General features: G+C 35.2%; 1 protein-coding gene across 2 annotated transcripts in view; it reads right to left on the bottom strand.

The window, feature by feature from the left end:
• The window catches only part of LOC130047059 (multiple epidermal growth factor-like domains protein 10), a 72,359-nt gene that overhangs the window by 3,086 nt on the left and 52,112 nt on the right, over window positions 1-17,161 (bottom strand). The gene's annotated exons all lie outside the window — the stretch shown is intronic.

Here is a 17,161-nt window from a genome sequence, read left to right on the forward strand (position 1 = left end):
TCATTCTATATTCGGTCACTGTGACCTTGACCTTTGATCTATTTTCTCCAAAATCAATAGGGGTCTTCCTTACCTGGAACGTAACAATATCTGTAAGTATCATTTGATTCGGATTTAAACTTTCTGTGTTATCATCCGGAAACCAAATATTTCTGAAATTTTCATTCTAAATTCGGTCACTGTGACCTTGACCTTTGACCTATTTTATCCAAAATCTATAGGGGTCTTTCTTACCTGGTACCCAACAATATATCAAAGTTTCATTTGATTCGGATTTAAACTGTCGAAGTTATCATCCGGAAACCAAATTTTTCTGAAATTTCCATTCTATTTTGGGTCACTGTGACCTTGACCTTTGACCTTTTTTCTCCAAAATCAATAGGGGTCTTCCTTACCTGGTACCCAACAATATATCAAAGTGTCATTTGATTAGATTGTAAACTTTTCGAGTTATCATCCGGAAACCAATTGTTGACGCCCACCCGCCCGCCAACCCTCCCACCCGCCCGCATCACCAAACCAATAGCGGAGTTCAACTTCGTTGCAACTCGGCTAAACAAGGCATATAAAGTGAAAGATGGTTTGGTCTAAATGTGACGCAACACTTAGTCGCAAGGCCATTTCCCCCTCGATACGATTTTTGTATTTTTCCCTATGAATTCAATATTTTTTTTTTAATTTTGAAAAGCATATATTTCCTGCTTTCAGTACGTATAAAAATTATGACTAATGCCTGACAAAATCAGAAGAAAATAGCAAGAACATCTACGTTTTCTTACGATTTTATTTCTCAATATTTAAAAAGATCGGCGTTTTACCTATTGTTATATATGGAAATCGGGAAAAGTAAATATTGCCTGTACAAAAAGAGGACATATCCTTTCTTATGGGCCCTTATTCGTGTTATAATTTTCAGTGGTTGTTACATTACGATGAAATAAAATTGGGACATACACTGTACTGCGCGGTTATCTTTAAAATTAGGGACAAAACTTCGTTGCTGAAAGCGATCGACGCACGTCGTACAATAAAGTAGTGAAAACTATTTGTATCGTCTTCTATTGGTAATTGAATACTTTTTAATACACTAAAACAATGTACACATATGTATGAAATTATCATTCAAGTATTATCTGCTTTTTAAAAAAAGTATAAAACCATCAATGGTATAATATACTATATATCATAACAGTTACACAGGCTGAATTGGGGGGGGGGGGGGATAGAATAGAATAGAATACTTCAATTATGAACGTTATGTAATATTTGTTCGGAATAGAAATTTTTTGTTCTACCAAACAAAGAAAACAATAAAGATAAGTCCGCATTCATATACTTGGTTTTTTTATCCGGATCGTGGCCGCGGGTTTTTTCTGAACGTGTACACGGGCAAACACACGTGTTTCCTTTTCAACAAAAGCAACACAGCGAACACCTGGCGGCCGTTTCACTAACCGATCGTAGATCGTAAACGTACGATTACGTTTAAGATCATTTGACTCGCACATATACGAGCGTTTCACGAAACCTATCGTAGTCGTAACACTTACGATTGCGATTTATGTCTGACTTATCAGAACTCTTTTCTCTATGGAGGTAGATTTAAAATCAATCCTACCATGGAAAGAAATATTCATTCATTATTTCCTCATGGTTTTAAACATATCCTTATCGTCTGCAGTAACCCATGCAAGTTGTCAACGCAGCTATGTTAAGGCTTCCCGGAGTTTGAAATGGGTTCAAAACATACACTGGATTGCGAGGTCGGTTTTTGGTTTTCACTTGTAATTTATATACTTAAGTACAGACAATTTATATAGAAGGTTCTATCGGCTATATATTAGCATATCTGTTATGATATCACATGACTTCGTTGATCACGTGACGGTCATTTATAATTGTTTGAAGTGTTTCACATAAATCGCTTCAGCGCAGCTCGTTTAACAATTATTTTAAACTTTTTGTTTGATAAATGAACTCACCGTATCCTTGTGTACCCGAATTGTGTTTGGGAAATAGTAGTATTACTTGCGTACAAAATACACGTATTTCATGAAGAGATCAACTTACGGACATACTTACCTACACATTTGAGGGTAATCTGTATTCAAACAAAGCCATCAAACATTTAACCAAGCAAGATTGGGGTAGAGAACAAACTCCTCTTACGATTTCCGTGATAGATCTCAAATGAATCCTCATAAATTAGCTGCGCTAGACTCTTTTATAAGCACATAATAACATTCTACCTCTTATCACTGGTATAAAACAGAGTACATTTCAAAAGTATATTTTTCCGAAAGCAGTGTAAACACGCTGAAAATTCAATCAAGGGTAATTAAACAAACCATTTTAAAATATTTGGACATATAAGATATCAAAATACAATTCAGACACGTGAATTTTGCTATAGTGTTCTGACATCTTATAGGCAGTTTGAAATAAGGTCGAAAGTTTTTGACACTCTCCCCGTCATAACAGCTCAAGTTTGCAGTGACTTTACGTCATTTTCCATTATGATGTCATATATTGGTAGTTCAGAGAAGTAAAGGCATAAAGTTCACTGTGATATTCTATAAGGGAATCCTTAACCTACCCGCGAACAAAAATAATGGAAATTTTGAGCCCGATCTCTAGTGTAACGTAAAGAAAATTCCTAGAATGTTTAAACAATTGATATAATTTTTATTGACTTTCATGTAACTAAAATTGGGGGGGGGGGGGGGGGGGGGTGATATAAGAAATAACATAAAAATTTACATTTTAGATTTTTAAATGTCATGTATCGATCTGCTCATGTGAGCCAAATTTCCATCAAGAAGTAAACTATGTTCAACGGATTAAAAAATAAATGAATAAGAAAATGAAATTATATTGATAAAAGGAAATAATAAAATGAAAATAAAATTGCACACAAGTATAGGTAATTTTATCCTGCATCAAACCATGGATATGTACTCCGGCGTTTAATCATTGTTGTAAAATACGCTGTAACGCTAATGACATATCTATTCACTTATTTGAATAAATTTCAAACAAATCATGGGCTCAATTTGTCCCTTAAATGACTTGAAATTTATTTTCCCCATGCGTTTGTTTTTATATATTTTTTTTTCCGTTTAGGCATGTAAGCATATATATGCTAACTTCGGTCTTTACGTGATGATGTATAATTCAGATCATTTATTAAAAATTATTATTGATATTGCACTTTATGATGATTGATTTTTATATTGTTTAACGCCCCTCTCGTAAATTTTCACTAATATGGAGACGTCACCATTGCCGGTGAAGGGCTACAAAATTTTGGCCTATACTCGGCACTTACGGCCATTGAGCAGGGAGGGATCTTTGTCGTGCCATACCTGCTGTGATACGTGACCTCAGTGTTTGCAGTCTCATCCGAAGGACCGCTCCATTTAGTCGCCTCCTACGACAAGCAAGAGGTAATGAGGACCTATTCTAACCTGGATCCCCACGGGAGCGCATTTAATAAAAAGGGGTCGGAACCCCAAGGGTCCGATAATGACCTTTCCATTGTCTGTGTATACATATAGGTCTAGTTTGTATGTTTAATTTCTAACGACCTTCATAAAACTACAGAAACGATCCACTTGCAAAACTGGGATTTTAACCCCTCTCCCATTACCAAATCATTTTATTATCATATTTTCCTTAAAATGTGCATGTATTATTCAGTTAGTCAGTTGCATCAAAGGTATTAATCTGACCAAAAAAAAAAAAAAAATAGCTAAGTACGTCGAATCGCAACGTCTCGGATCATTTAATCAACTGTTACTAAAGAAACTTAATTTCTGAACATGAGAATATTAATGTCTTGGATCATGTCTAATGTTATATATACATGTAATCTAACGATGATGCAGGCATATGTAGCAATGCCCACCCCCCATATTACTTTTCTAACAACTGTTCTCGTTATCATTACATGCAAAGTTTGATATATTGACTACCCCCATCCTCACTTTTTAAAATATGAATTCTTGCATTGTCTTTACATTTATTTCAGCAAACTGGTCACAGGGGCTAGGCCCGTTTTGGACCCGAACTCTGTGATACAATGAATTTACTATATTTGTGGTATCACAGAACCCGGGCCCAAAACGGACTTGACCCCTGTGAGACTGACATTTCTGTGGTTGTGCGTAACAAAGAAGGACAACTCTAATTGATTTAAGATTCGGGCTCGGACTGTACAATATTTTTGTGCAAAAGCAGACTGCAAGTCATTGTGATTGATTTCTTCCTACAAAGTATAGACAAATTTGGTCAGGTAAATACTACCACAAAATGATCTCAGGTGGGGCCAGCATGGCGGTCATATTGCTCATTTACGTGCATGTAGGGACACTTACGATAACCCTAGACCACTCGTAGGGTTACAATCAATACTGATCGTAAATCGCAACTCGTAACTTTTAGTGAAACGGTCCTACGTGCTACCGTCACATTTAAGTCTAGGTTTACGATCTACGATCGGTTAGTGAAACGGCCGCCTGTATTTTACATCTTAAAATGACCTGATATCAGATGAAGAAGTTGCATGTACCATGCATTTCCTGTTGCAGGATGACCAAAACAATCATGCATTCATTATAAACATGTAAGTTGATGTAGCCACATGGCCGACTAGAAAAAAAAAATACGATTGCGGTTTTGTCATGGAATGAAAAATACACGATTAATTAACCGCGATTTGATGCCATGATTTGTCGTTTCATAAAGGAAAATATTTATATTTTATGATATATAATACCCAATTGTTTATTAAGAGCTGAACCTATCTGATATCAATTAATCTGTACTGACCCAGCACCAATGAGTTTGATATCCCCCTATTTTTTCTCTCGTTACCTGATGCGCTAGTGTAAGAAGATGGTGGATCTAGTGTACAATGAGAAAGGAGTGGAGTGGTTTTTATCAGACTGGGCATTCATGGCCACTGGTGTGGAGGCTTTTTTCCAAGATTTTATAAAAACAATATCGTTTTATGAAAAGAAAACGCATTCTGTTAGGAAAACACATATTATATTATTGTATTATCGTAGTAATAGAATTTATTACCATAATTTGAGCTATGTTCTTCATATTGTAACAGAAATATAAACGAAATATGTGTTTGGGCCAAATAGTGAGGGAAGGCTTAACATCAAAGTTTGGTTATGAGTAGCTGCCGAATTTTAGTTCTCCGGAAAAAATTTCCGATAGTTACAGTTCTGCAGCTAGGTTATGACAGGCTAATGAAAAATCATATAAATTTCTCTTCTATCTAAATGAATGTTATATACACTTAGTTAGTAGCTTATGACCATAAATTACATGTGATCCATATGTGCTGATGTGCTATGAGCTGTGGGGCATGTGCCCCCTTCTTGTGCAGATTCTCTCTAATTTCCACACCCCATCAAACTACCATGCAAGTGGATTTAGGCACTGTGTACAGTGAAGAACCAATTCAATTCTACTTTAAATCCAGGGCTATTCACTTTCCCTCAGAATTTTTTTGCTGGACCCTGTAGGTTTTAATTGAATTTCTTCAGCATATCCACCATGTATTCGAGGTCTGTTCGATATGCAATGTGTATTGTACCACAGCGCGATAACGCTTTGCATGATTTTGTGGATGATGATACTCCTGAATAGCTCTATTCAAGACCTTTCCAATGGTGTAAACACGAGCCTTCAGCTTTACATAGTTTTAAACTTATAATTAATTCAAAAGAGCCAGTCATTGACCACTGTTGTAAAAATGGATGGGTAACGGGCTGGGAATATTGAAGAACTTAGAGCTCATATGAAAGTTCGCACAAAACTCGGTCATTCAGTAATGCAGATTTTTACTGCATTGGGGAAGTTTTTGGGTCTGATAAGGTATATCATGAGTCCGTTTGTAGGTGGAGAAAGACATTTCTGACTGGCACAGAGTCCGCCAAAGATGCAGCAAAATATGGCCGACCTATAACTGTAACAGACAAGGCAATGTCTCAAAAGTCAGGTAAATAATCAAAAGTGCTGGCAGATACAGGATTCGTTATATTGCCAAAGCTGTTGGCATATCGCTATCGCTGGAGCATTTCATTTGAAAGCGTATTTTGAAAGTACGAAATATTTCTGCCAGATGGATACCACATACATATATCTTGACAGATGACCAAAAACGGGTACAAGTACAAACCGCGAAGTAATTGCTCAAAATGTTTCCCAAATTCAATCAAACATTGTTACATGTGACGAAACACGAGTTCACTATTTCGAACCTGTAAGAAAAATTAGAAACAGAATATGGCTAACTTAACACGGTAGAAGGTCTGTAGTTGCCATAAGAACCATAAGCATACAGAAGGTTATTTATTGAATATTCTCCTCATGTGATCGTATAGCCGTACAAATTCCGGTACCGAAGGGTAAAAGTGTTACAGGTCGGTATTACCGAGATATTATACTAAAAATGTTCAAGAAATATTATCATAAACTACGCCCTGTGTCAGGATTTTGACATGTTTTCTACTTCATGATAATGCTTCATCAAATACATCTGAGCTTGCGAAGCAATTTTTGAAGTCGGAGAAGGTTACCCTCTTGCCGCACCCACTATACTCTCCAGATCTAACCCCGTGCGATTTTTTTCTCTTTCCAAAACTTAAAAAGTTCTTATCTGGTCATCGCTACAAGTCCCGACAAGCCTTTGGCTCAGCCATCAGTCAGTGCCTCAGAGGTCTATCTAAATCAGCGTACCATGACGCATTTCAGAAATGGATTCAGAGATTGAAATTATGTATTTCAAAGCGCGGATAATACTTTGAAGGGATGTAATGTTCATATCACTATTTGAGTCGAATGTTTGATTGGGATATCGTACAATACACATGGTATTTCGAACAGCCCTCGTATGCTAGGCATAATGCTGACACCTACATGGTGTATATTTTTTCATTACAATGTACGCACTCTTCTACACTCAGAACGTCTGATAAAATATTCCATATATTTCTAACACATGAATGTAATCCCTTACCAAAATTAATGTCATTTCAAATATAGGACAGCTCTATCTTTGACCAGTACTTTCGTGCGAAACAGTCCCTCGCTACCACAGAAGTTATATTTTGCTTTAAAACATAAACGAATAATTCTTAATTGTGATTTTTCATCTTTAAAAAGGGTATTGGAATCCCAAACTTTCGTGGAAAGTTGTCAGGTATCTTCCACTAGTGACAGTCTACTGGTAAATCCAGATATGCAATGGATGGATGCTGATGTGGAGGACACAGGGACACTTAATCCAAGAACTGTGGCATTTAATTTAACCAACACCTCGAACATTTAATGCAAACTGGCTTTCAGTTGGCATGACTCATTTGAAGATAGGGTTAAATCCGTATACATTTGGTTAACATTCAAATAAATCCAGATAATACATTCACGAATGGAATCATGGAGTTATGGTACACAGGTATGCGTGTACCATTTTACTGTTTATCGTTGCATTATTTATGTTACTAGATATCACATACATACAAAAAGAGACAAACACAAAAAATCATTAGTCTGTTTCTAATTATAAGGTATGACAAGTGTTCTAAATGCTGACAAATAAGGTGTATGACCATTACTGATTTTATTTGCAATTTCCTTTCAGATATGGGAACGATTATTCAGAGAACTGCAGGTTTTATGAAGCTGTTTTTGACAGAAGATTTGGTTTTTGTCAACCATTATGCTCAGATGGTCATATCTAACAGGAAGGACTGTCATGTGCTTCCTAAGGAAGTTCGTAGCCTCTCACTGAAGAGGAATTTTACATGTACATGTATTACTAGTTTTTAAGTACCGATATTGTGACATTGACTTCCAGTTTAAAATACATTATAACAAGATTACCTTTACCACTGAATTATTGAGTTTGGGTTTGAACATTTTAATGAAATGTTTTTCCTTTTCACATCTCTGAATGTCACTTCCACCTGTAAACTTGTAAAATGGAAATATATTGAATTGTTTTTGTCCACAAACATTTAAATGTTCACTTAGTTGAATTTGCCTGTATTCCGGATTGTGGATTTGCTGTTTGTGGACCCGCAATAACTCAATAATTCAGTTTAACGTTATCATATTTGTAAATGAAAATGTTTTCACGCATTACTTTATAATGATATCACTGTAAACACTATGTTTTAACGTTCAGTGTCTTATGAAGTCGAAATTTGTTTTGCTTTACTATGACGTCACAAAGAACAATACGTTTCAACAGTCAGTATGTAATGACGTCTAGATTTGTTTAATTTTAACGATCCGCTGTTTGTGACGTAACATCGCTATGTTACTAAATGTAAAGCTTCTGAAGATTTGAAATGAAAGCGCTAAAGCTTTACTAATCGTCTTCGTGTTTCATTTTTGTTATATATATATATATATATATATATATATATATATATATATATATATATATATATACGAAGTTTCCATTTTATCACCTTTAACCTAAATTCCCTTCATGATATTTTTGTGAAAAACTTTTTGAAATGATTACGATCTATATAAAGATTTTTTTGAATAATGTGGCATTATGCATTGTAATTATGTTTCAATTGTGTTGAATGGATGCAGAAAGGCAAATTATGGTCAAAATTGTACTATGCGTGGTGTTACTTAGCAACCAAAAATATTTGTCAATGAAATCGATTAATTTGATTTTGATCTGTTTTGTAGTATTTTAAAAGACACATCAGCTCATACATTTAGAATTTCTTATTTTGACTCGAATCTAATGAGAGGGGTCGTGATATATATATATAAATATATATATATATATATATATATATATATATATATATATATATCTATCTATCTATCTATCTATCTATCTATCTATCTATCTATCTATCTATCTATCTATCTATCTATATATATATATATATATATATATATATATTTCGGGGAAAAAGATATAATTGTAAAATGGGGCACTTATATGACCTTTGACCCCGTAGACCTCTTTGAAGTCATGGAATACCATGACAAGCTTTTTAAAAATATGTTCCCTGTCCAATTCTTAACATCGTATGTCCTATGCCTATCCCAAATTGTGATACATGCAGATTAAATCGATTTTAAAATATTGTAATTTCGTCTTTAAAAACTTTTAGAATGTACCGGTAGAGAAAGGGTTAAGTATATGATATCATATAGTTACATATTTCTAATCACAAAATGATATGTAGCCTCTGATATGCACTTAAGCAGACATATTTATCTAAAATGGTATCCTAAAAATAGAGGTAGAACATTATGTTATTTATGTCTGTTGAAAATGTTTGCTTGTGAAATTTTTTACCTTGCATGGTAACATTCATCGTTCTAGTCGATCTCCGTTTCCTGTATATTTCAAATTTCAAAGATAAATTTACTAACATGTACAAATAGTCAAGTAATGTATACCATCAAAAGAATATTTTATTTCGCGCCAGAAGTACATTTTAAAACCATTTTTAAGGGTCATATGTAGAGTGCTTGATTCAGCGTAGTAAAATATGCCTTTTAATACAAGTTTTCTATTTTTTGTCGCTTACAGGGTTTATGAGATTGATCACTGCTCGTTATCTTCACTTTTCGCGTTTTAGATTCGATTGTTCTGCGTTTGTTTAGTTTTTATATCGAAGCAGGCTACTGACAAACAAGTTGACGGTGCGGGGATTCCAACAGTTTCGTTTAAAATCAGTGGTCTACGGTCAATCTAGTTTGCCAATACAACCTATCATTGGGTCAAATTCTATCTGACGTGTCATTCCGATCGTTATGCCGTTCTTGGCACACTGATTTTGACTACGGATAACTGGGTTTACCTGAACAAGATATAGGGCTCGCAGCAGATGTGACCGGTCGACAGGGGATGCTTACTCCTCCTATGCACCTGATCCCACCTCTGGTATATCAAGGGGTCCGTGTTTGCCCAACTATCTATTTTGTATTGCTTATAGAAGTTATGGGATTGATCACTGTTCATTATTTTCATCTTTCATTCAACTTTAAACGTGTTTTGTTTCCATTTTCATAAGTCTCTATGTTAATCAGACTGACAAAGATTAACGACAGGTTTGCGAGTAAGGCGTGTGCTTTACTTTAAACCTTCTAAATACGTGTAATTCTTAAAACCTTCCAAAATGAGAATATTCAAATTCATTATCAAAAATGACACTTTTCTTTAATGCTTGTATGCATTGTATACTGTTATTAAGTCAAAACCATGCTTAATGTTGAATCCTCCAATGAGTTGCATATGATTGATTGATTGATTGGATATTGTTTAACGTCCCGCTCGAGAATATTTCACTCATATGGAAACGTCACCACTTCCGGTGAAGAGCTGCAAAATTTAGGCCTATGCTCGGCGCTTATGGTCATTGAGCAGGCAGATATCTTTATCGTGCCACACCTGCTGTGACACGGGACCTCGGTTTTTGCGGTCTCATCCGAAGGACCGCCCCATTTAGTCGCCTCCTACGACAAGCAAGAGGTACTGAGGACCTATTCTAACTCGGATCCCCACGGGATAAAAACATATCTTATCCTGCTATCATTGAATGTTCTTGTCATATCTAGTTATTTCTGTTTTGAAGATGCCATGAATTAGATTCTCCGCTTTCTATCACTGAAAATTTATAAATTTACCTCTTTGATGCTTTCTCCGCTGGAAATTCATATATATATATACTTTTTTTTAAAATCAATTGTATATAGTTAAGGTATACTTACCAGCTGCACACTAAATACATTAAAAACCAAAATGCTGAAGTTCCAGTGATTGATCCCACGATCTCAAAAATTATCCTGTTTTCCTGATTCTGATTATTCACATCTATAGTGTGTTTTGCAAAAAACATAAGGTATCATATATGTATAATTTGTTTTTCGATTTCCGTTTTCGGTGCAAACATTTCAGATATGTTCTTAATAGTTTTCTTTCTACTGTTGCAGAATTTAGATATGCATGCTTTATGTTGTCTTATATCTTACAGTAATTCCACTGATTCTATTTGAAAATTAATACCATAAAATCTAATAGACTTCGGAATGTCGTAGATCACTCCCACTGTATAATTTTATTGATATCAAATCATGCTGGATTTATCTTACTTTAAATAATGTGATATGCATACAACCACCTTTAATCTTGCAACCGGAAATATTGTCACACCAATGCGTATCACTGCTACAGTTGCACTTTTCTTTACATTTATAGCCAAAGAATCCAAAAGAACAGGGCTGACTGCAGTTTTCTCCAAACGATCCTATGCAGTCTGAAAATCAATACAAAATTATTCTTATTAATTGTATTTATCATAGTCAACCATTTACAACGCCTTTCACTTAGATATATTATTTTTGCCACATCAATAGGAATATTGTACATTTCAAGATATTGTCGAACAATATTCCAGGAGAGTAGTTTTGAAGAAAAAGTCTTATTAAGTTTTATATTTATATCTCCAGATATAATTATTAATACTTAAAAAGAAAAGATTGCTTGCAGTTTTATTTGCAGATACAAATATTTAACCCGAAACATTCCTGTATTTTTTTATGACTTTTAAAGCACAGAAGGAACTTTAACATTCACGGTGATATTATCAGTAAAATGAATTAAACAATTTATTTAAACCCCTTTTCAATAGTATTTGAATTTACGATATTTTAATGCTTTAATAATCCACTAATTTTATCATTTCATAACAGCTCATTTCATAGGGTTCACGGCGGGTGTGACCGGTAGACAGGGGATGCTTACTCCTCCTATGTACCTGATCCAACCTCTGGTGTGCCCAGGGGTCCGTGTTTGCCCAACTATCTATATTGTATTGTTTATAGGAGTTATGAGATTGATCTCTGTTCGTTATATTCACGATTCAGCTTCTACTTAAGAAGAAAAAGTAACTCTCTGTAGCCTTCAACTCGACAGTTAGATATATTGACATTTTATCTCTTAAACATAACCATTTTCACTCACATGCCGCTTCAATATAGCCCTGTGAACGGTGAGATAAAAGACTCCACAGAGTCCTCCACATCTGTTTCCTATTCATTGTAATGGTAAACTAACAACTCAGGCATATACAAACTCCTATAAGCAATACAAAATAGAGAGTCGAAAAAACACGGACCATTGGACACAACAGAGGTGGGGTCAGGTGCCTAGGAGGAGTAAGCATTCCCTGTCGACCAGTCAAACCCTCCGCGAGTCCCATGTCTTCATCAGGTATTTGAGTAATCCGTAGTCAAAATCAGTGTGTCAAGAAGAACGGCCTATCAATCGGTATGAAACACGTCAAACAGCAGTTCACTCAATGAAGGTAGTATTGGCAAACTGTAAAGAGTTGGCTGTTACAAATTTAATGTGAATTGTTTAGAGGTACAGCCTCTAATGACAATCTATCTATGATTGAAGTAAATAATTGTAAGCAATCTTATGTTATGTGTGCTACTACTGTTTTGTTACGTAGGCAAAGTGAAAGTAGACAAACACGTGTGAAGTATATTAAACTTCTCAAATCTTTTGTCGAAATACTTGTACATGTGTTGTTACATAAGTACAATTTACTGCATGTTTTAATCCCGTTGCCTTTCTATCGCTATTTTACCTTTTTCTTGTATACACATGCTATAAGCTGCAGACGTTTTATTTTTATCACAATAATGGCGCAATGCATTATGATGAGCTATTTCCGATTTACTTCTTTGATCCGCCTAACTATTGCATTTGTTGTTTAGAGAGAAGAGTGAATTTTAAGGTTATCAATTTACTATGCAGCTTCGAATGAATTAAACTCAGCAGGGGATGCTTACTCCTCCTAGGCACCTGATCCCACCTTTGGTGTGTCCAGGGGTCCGTGTTTGCCCAACTATCTATTTTGTATTGCTTATAGGAGTTATGAGATTGATCAATGTTCGTTATCTTCACCTTGCATATCATTTTGATATGTTTTATGAACTTAACGTAATGTTTCCTTAGCCTTAGTTATTGGAACTATTTTCCGTTGATTTCCGTCGTTCTGTTTATCCGTTGATTTAGAACGGATTCCGTTGGATTGTAACGGACCGTTGAGTAAGGGTACTATATTTTTGGTGTCATAAGTGGGATAGCCAAGTAGCGCTATCCCGTTACACAATCAGAGAATTTGCGAAATGGTGACATTAAACAGAAATGTTGAAAGCAATACGAGCTGTAACTGACTACAAAACAATTGAAAAATAAAAGAACAAATATCTAACATATTTGTAATTAAATACAAAAACAATTCATAGAATCAGGGTGAATCTGAAACAATAAACCTGTCGTGTTAGCAGAAAATGTATATTCATGAATCATTGTAATTCCGACTCGTAATCTCGATATGCATTGACGTCGGAGGTCAACAGTTCGGGGAAAAGGAAGAGAGGCACTGCGCAGTTGTGTTAAATAGGGCCATGGAAATATGTTAGAGAAAAAAACCCATTATAAACAGATCAATTTTAGACATTGTTTTTTACACACAACCCTTATATACAAAAACAATATGTATATATAATTAAGTGCATATCAACCTCCCATACATTTTTCACCAGACCGACAGTCTCTACATCAGCTGTATATCACGTGATCAAATATCAAGATAAAATCGTACCGTGTATGTATAAATTGTTCCATTGGCACGATATTCAGGTATCAATGCAAGTTGAAATTGATATAACTTCAAAACATATTAATTTCTTAATTTGAAAAGTGATGAGAGCAAGTTTATCGTGAATTGTAACATATCTAATTTTACATTGAATATGCAAGATGTGGCGATTTTTGCATATACGAAGTTGAATCTAGCCTGGTAAACATATTGTGTATTGAAGCCACAATTTGCTCCCCTAACTTTCGCTTCGCACTGAAATTCACATGGCACATAAATCAAACATATTTCACTCAAAAACCTCGGGGTGTCGTGCCAATGATGAAATTTGTACGTACAGAAACCCTGTTTATGCAAATGAGTTCATTATGAAAGTCACTATATACGTGCAGATTAGGGGCGATATTAAGATCACAATATAATATGGATATTACTTTAGCATGTATGGCTCACGTCGCGTGTGACCGGTTAACAGGGGATGCTTACTCCTCCTAGGTACCTCATCCCACCTCTGGTGTGTGCAGGGGTCCGTGTTTGCCCAACTATATCTATTTTGCATTGCTTATAGGAGTTATGAGATTGATCACTGTTTGTTATATTCACCTTGCATAAAGAAGAAATTGAAAATATTCCAATATCAAAGATAATTGATATAACCCATTTGACAGAAACTTTTACACGATTGCGGTTTATTGTTTGACAATGACAGCGGTGGTAAATAACGAAAAAATAATTTAACATTTCCAACCGCAAAAGGAATGTAAATATGTACGTCATGACTTTCAACATGACGTTTTTTCATTGTGACGTCATGTAATGTGCCGGTGCGGTAAAGTACATTTTATTTATAAGGAAAGCCTTAACTCAGCCGCATGAGCACGTGTCAGATTTGTAAACAATTTAATAGAAAATTCAATATCAAAATTTCATTTGAGGGGCACATTTGCGTAATCATTATTTTCTTACATTTAGAGTACTTCTTGTCATTCATGAAATGATGTAATATTTTAAAACAAAAGAAACGTGTGTTACACCCCAAATCGTCGCCCGGCATTCCAAAGCGTCACCCCGGCGACAATTCGGGACAATATTGCACTATCATTAGGGGCAACGATTCGCGATGTACTATTGTACACCCCAAATCGGAGCCCGTCCTAACTTAACTCGTCGACCGCTAAAATTTTATTAACGTTTAAGGATAGATTACACAGAAGTGAATTTATTGTACACCCTCTTATATGGGGATATATAGGTTTCATTTGGTCTATTTTTCTGTCTGTCTGCATCCATATATCTGGTGTTTGTTGACCTATTCACGCTTCCACTGTCGTCAGGGGAGGTGCGGTTATCATCTCCGCACAGCCAATCAGAATCGCGGAAGAATTGTCCGCCATTACCTCCGTCAAAAGTTATGATGACGGAGGTTTTGAGGTACAGATGTTTTAGCCTGATTACTTCGAGTTCTCATAAAATTGGTGGAATTGTGTGCATCGGGGAAATGCAACAGTGATTCACGTTACCCAGAAAGGATACTAGAAGTAATGTTTATCCCATTTCCAAACCCAAAATCACATAAAGATTGTTTACATTGTATAAAGGCGTGCGGTAGGCCCCACAGTAAGAGCAGAATGGACCAGCACACAAAGTAAGTTAGTCTTAGCAGACAATTATGTATTAGTTAATAGTAATAGTTAAATCAGGGACTGATAATAATACATGCCCATGTCATGTGTATACATGTACTAAGAGCTACAGGTGCTTAGGTTCAGGACCACCACCCCCCCATTCTCCCGAATTGACCGAATAACCTGTACGACTTGATTTAAATTATTTCTTGTTGAAAATCCTACTAATGCATGTCAACAATATCATGCATACCCCAAAATAGCTCTTTTAAAGAATTCCCCCATTGAATATAACAATTGAATATAACAAGCTAGGTTATTCAAGGGAGGGGGGGGGGTGTCATGAACCCAAGCACCTGTGCTAAGAGCTACACAATACGTTTTTTTTTACTATTATATTATCTATTAAAAGGAATCCCCTATCCAAACTATTTTCATATCTAGGGTCAATTCATTTAATGTTTACACCAATATATATGCAGTTTCTGGTCTTATGTCTTAAATTTTCCCTGCTCAGCCATACATATCATAACATGACTGTAAGAGCGCCATATTCAAAGTTTTCGTTCCATGATTCCTACAATAGATCATACTAGGGGATAAAGTTCTAAACTTTCAGTAATCAGACTAATTCCGTGCTCAAAGTTTTTAAATATCAATAGAATTTATGTCCACATATATTTTGTAATAAATGGTTTTAAATTCGAATTTAGATTTCATAATAATTCGAGCAAACTGAAATTTTATAAGTAGCTAATAAATTGTTGGGTGTAATGTATGCATAGGATCTTTCATGTAATAGGTCAGGTCACCTTTTAAAATTCCATGGCCCCTCTCAGCATCTATGTTTTACTTCCAAATGCTAAAAAAAATTGTTGTTGTTTCTTTATAGATTCATTGGATATATTTGTAACAGCAGCACAAGTCAGAGAATTTACAAAACCAGTTAACAACAGCAGAAAATGCCTTTCATCAACAGAGCATACTTAATCATCATCTGCAACTCCAGTTATCAATGGAAGCCCAAGATTAACCCACCAACAGGCCATCCCTTTTGACATTAACAGTACTCTACAGCAAGAGAAAAAAACCAGGGTTGTTTTTATATAATATCAATTTGAGACATGCCACATTTTGTACTTTGTTAGAGTTTTTTTTATACATCTGAGCAAATTCCCCAGTATGTAAAAAAGGAGTGACATAACAAAATATGACAAAACAATCGCAGTTTTATTAACACTGATGAGGCTGAGACATAATTTTGAAATCAAGAACTTGGCATCAAGATTTTGTATTTCAACACAGTGTATCAGTGATATTCTGTGCCTGAATTGACCTTATGTTGTGTTAGGTTGTGTTTCAATATAGTACTATAGGAATGATATTAACAACATGACAACTGAATAAAAGCTCAATTCCCAACAACCATCGCTATCATTGATTGTGCAGAAAGGAAATCAAAGAAACAATCTTCTTTAAAACTACAGTTACAAATTATACATTCTGACTACAAATCAGCTACAACCTAAAGGGGACTTGTGGATTGTGATCCTTTAGGGGACACAATGGAAACTAGCTGTATGTTGTATGCTAATTTGTGTTATCCTGGATAAATAAAAGCTATTATTATTATCATATTTGTTAGTGAATTATTTACTGGATCTATGTCAGATGTTGTTGTTACAGAGAATAGTGGATTTTACAAACTCCTTTGTTAACTGATGGTGGGTTGAATTATTCTGGAAGGGGAATTCATTATGGCAGACAGAGGTTTCACGATATCCAAAGAACCAGGGGAAATATGTCTGCACCTCTGTATCTCTGTCGGTGTATTCCCACCAGTTAGTATATGTATATATA

The sequence above is a fragment of the Ostrea edulis genome, chromosome 6, assembly GCF_947568905.1.
Source record: "Ostrea edulis chromosome 6, xbOstEdul1.1, whole genome shotgun sequence".
NCBI lineage: Eukaryota > Metazoa > Mollusca > Bivalvia > Ostreida > Ostreidae > Ostrea > Ostrea edulis.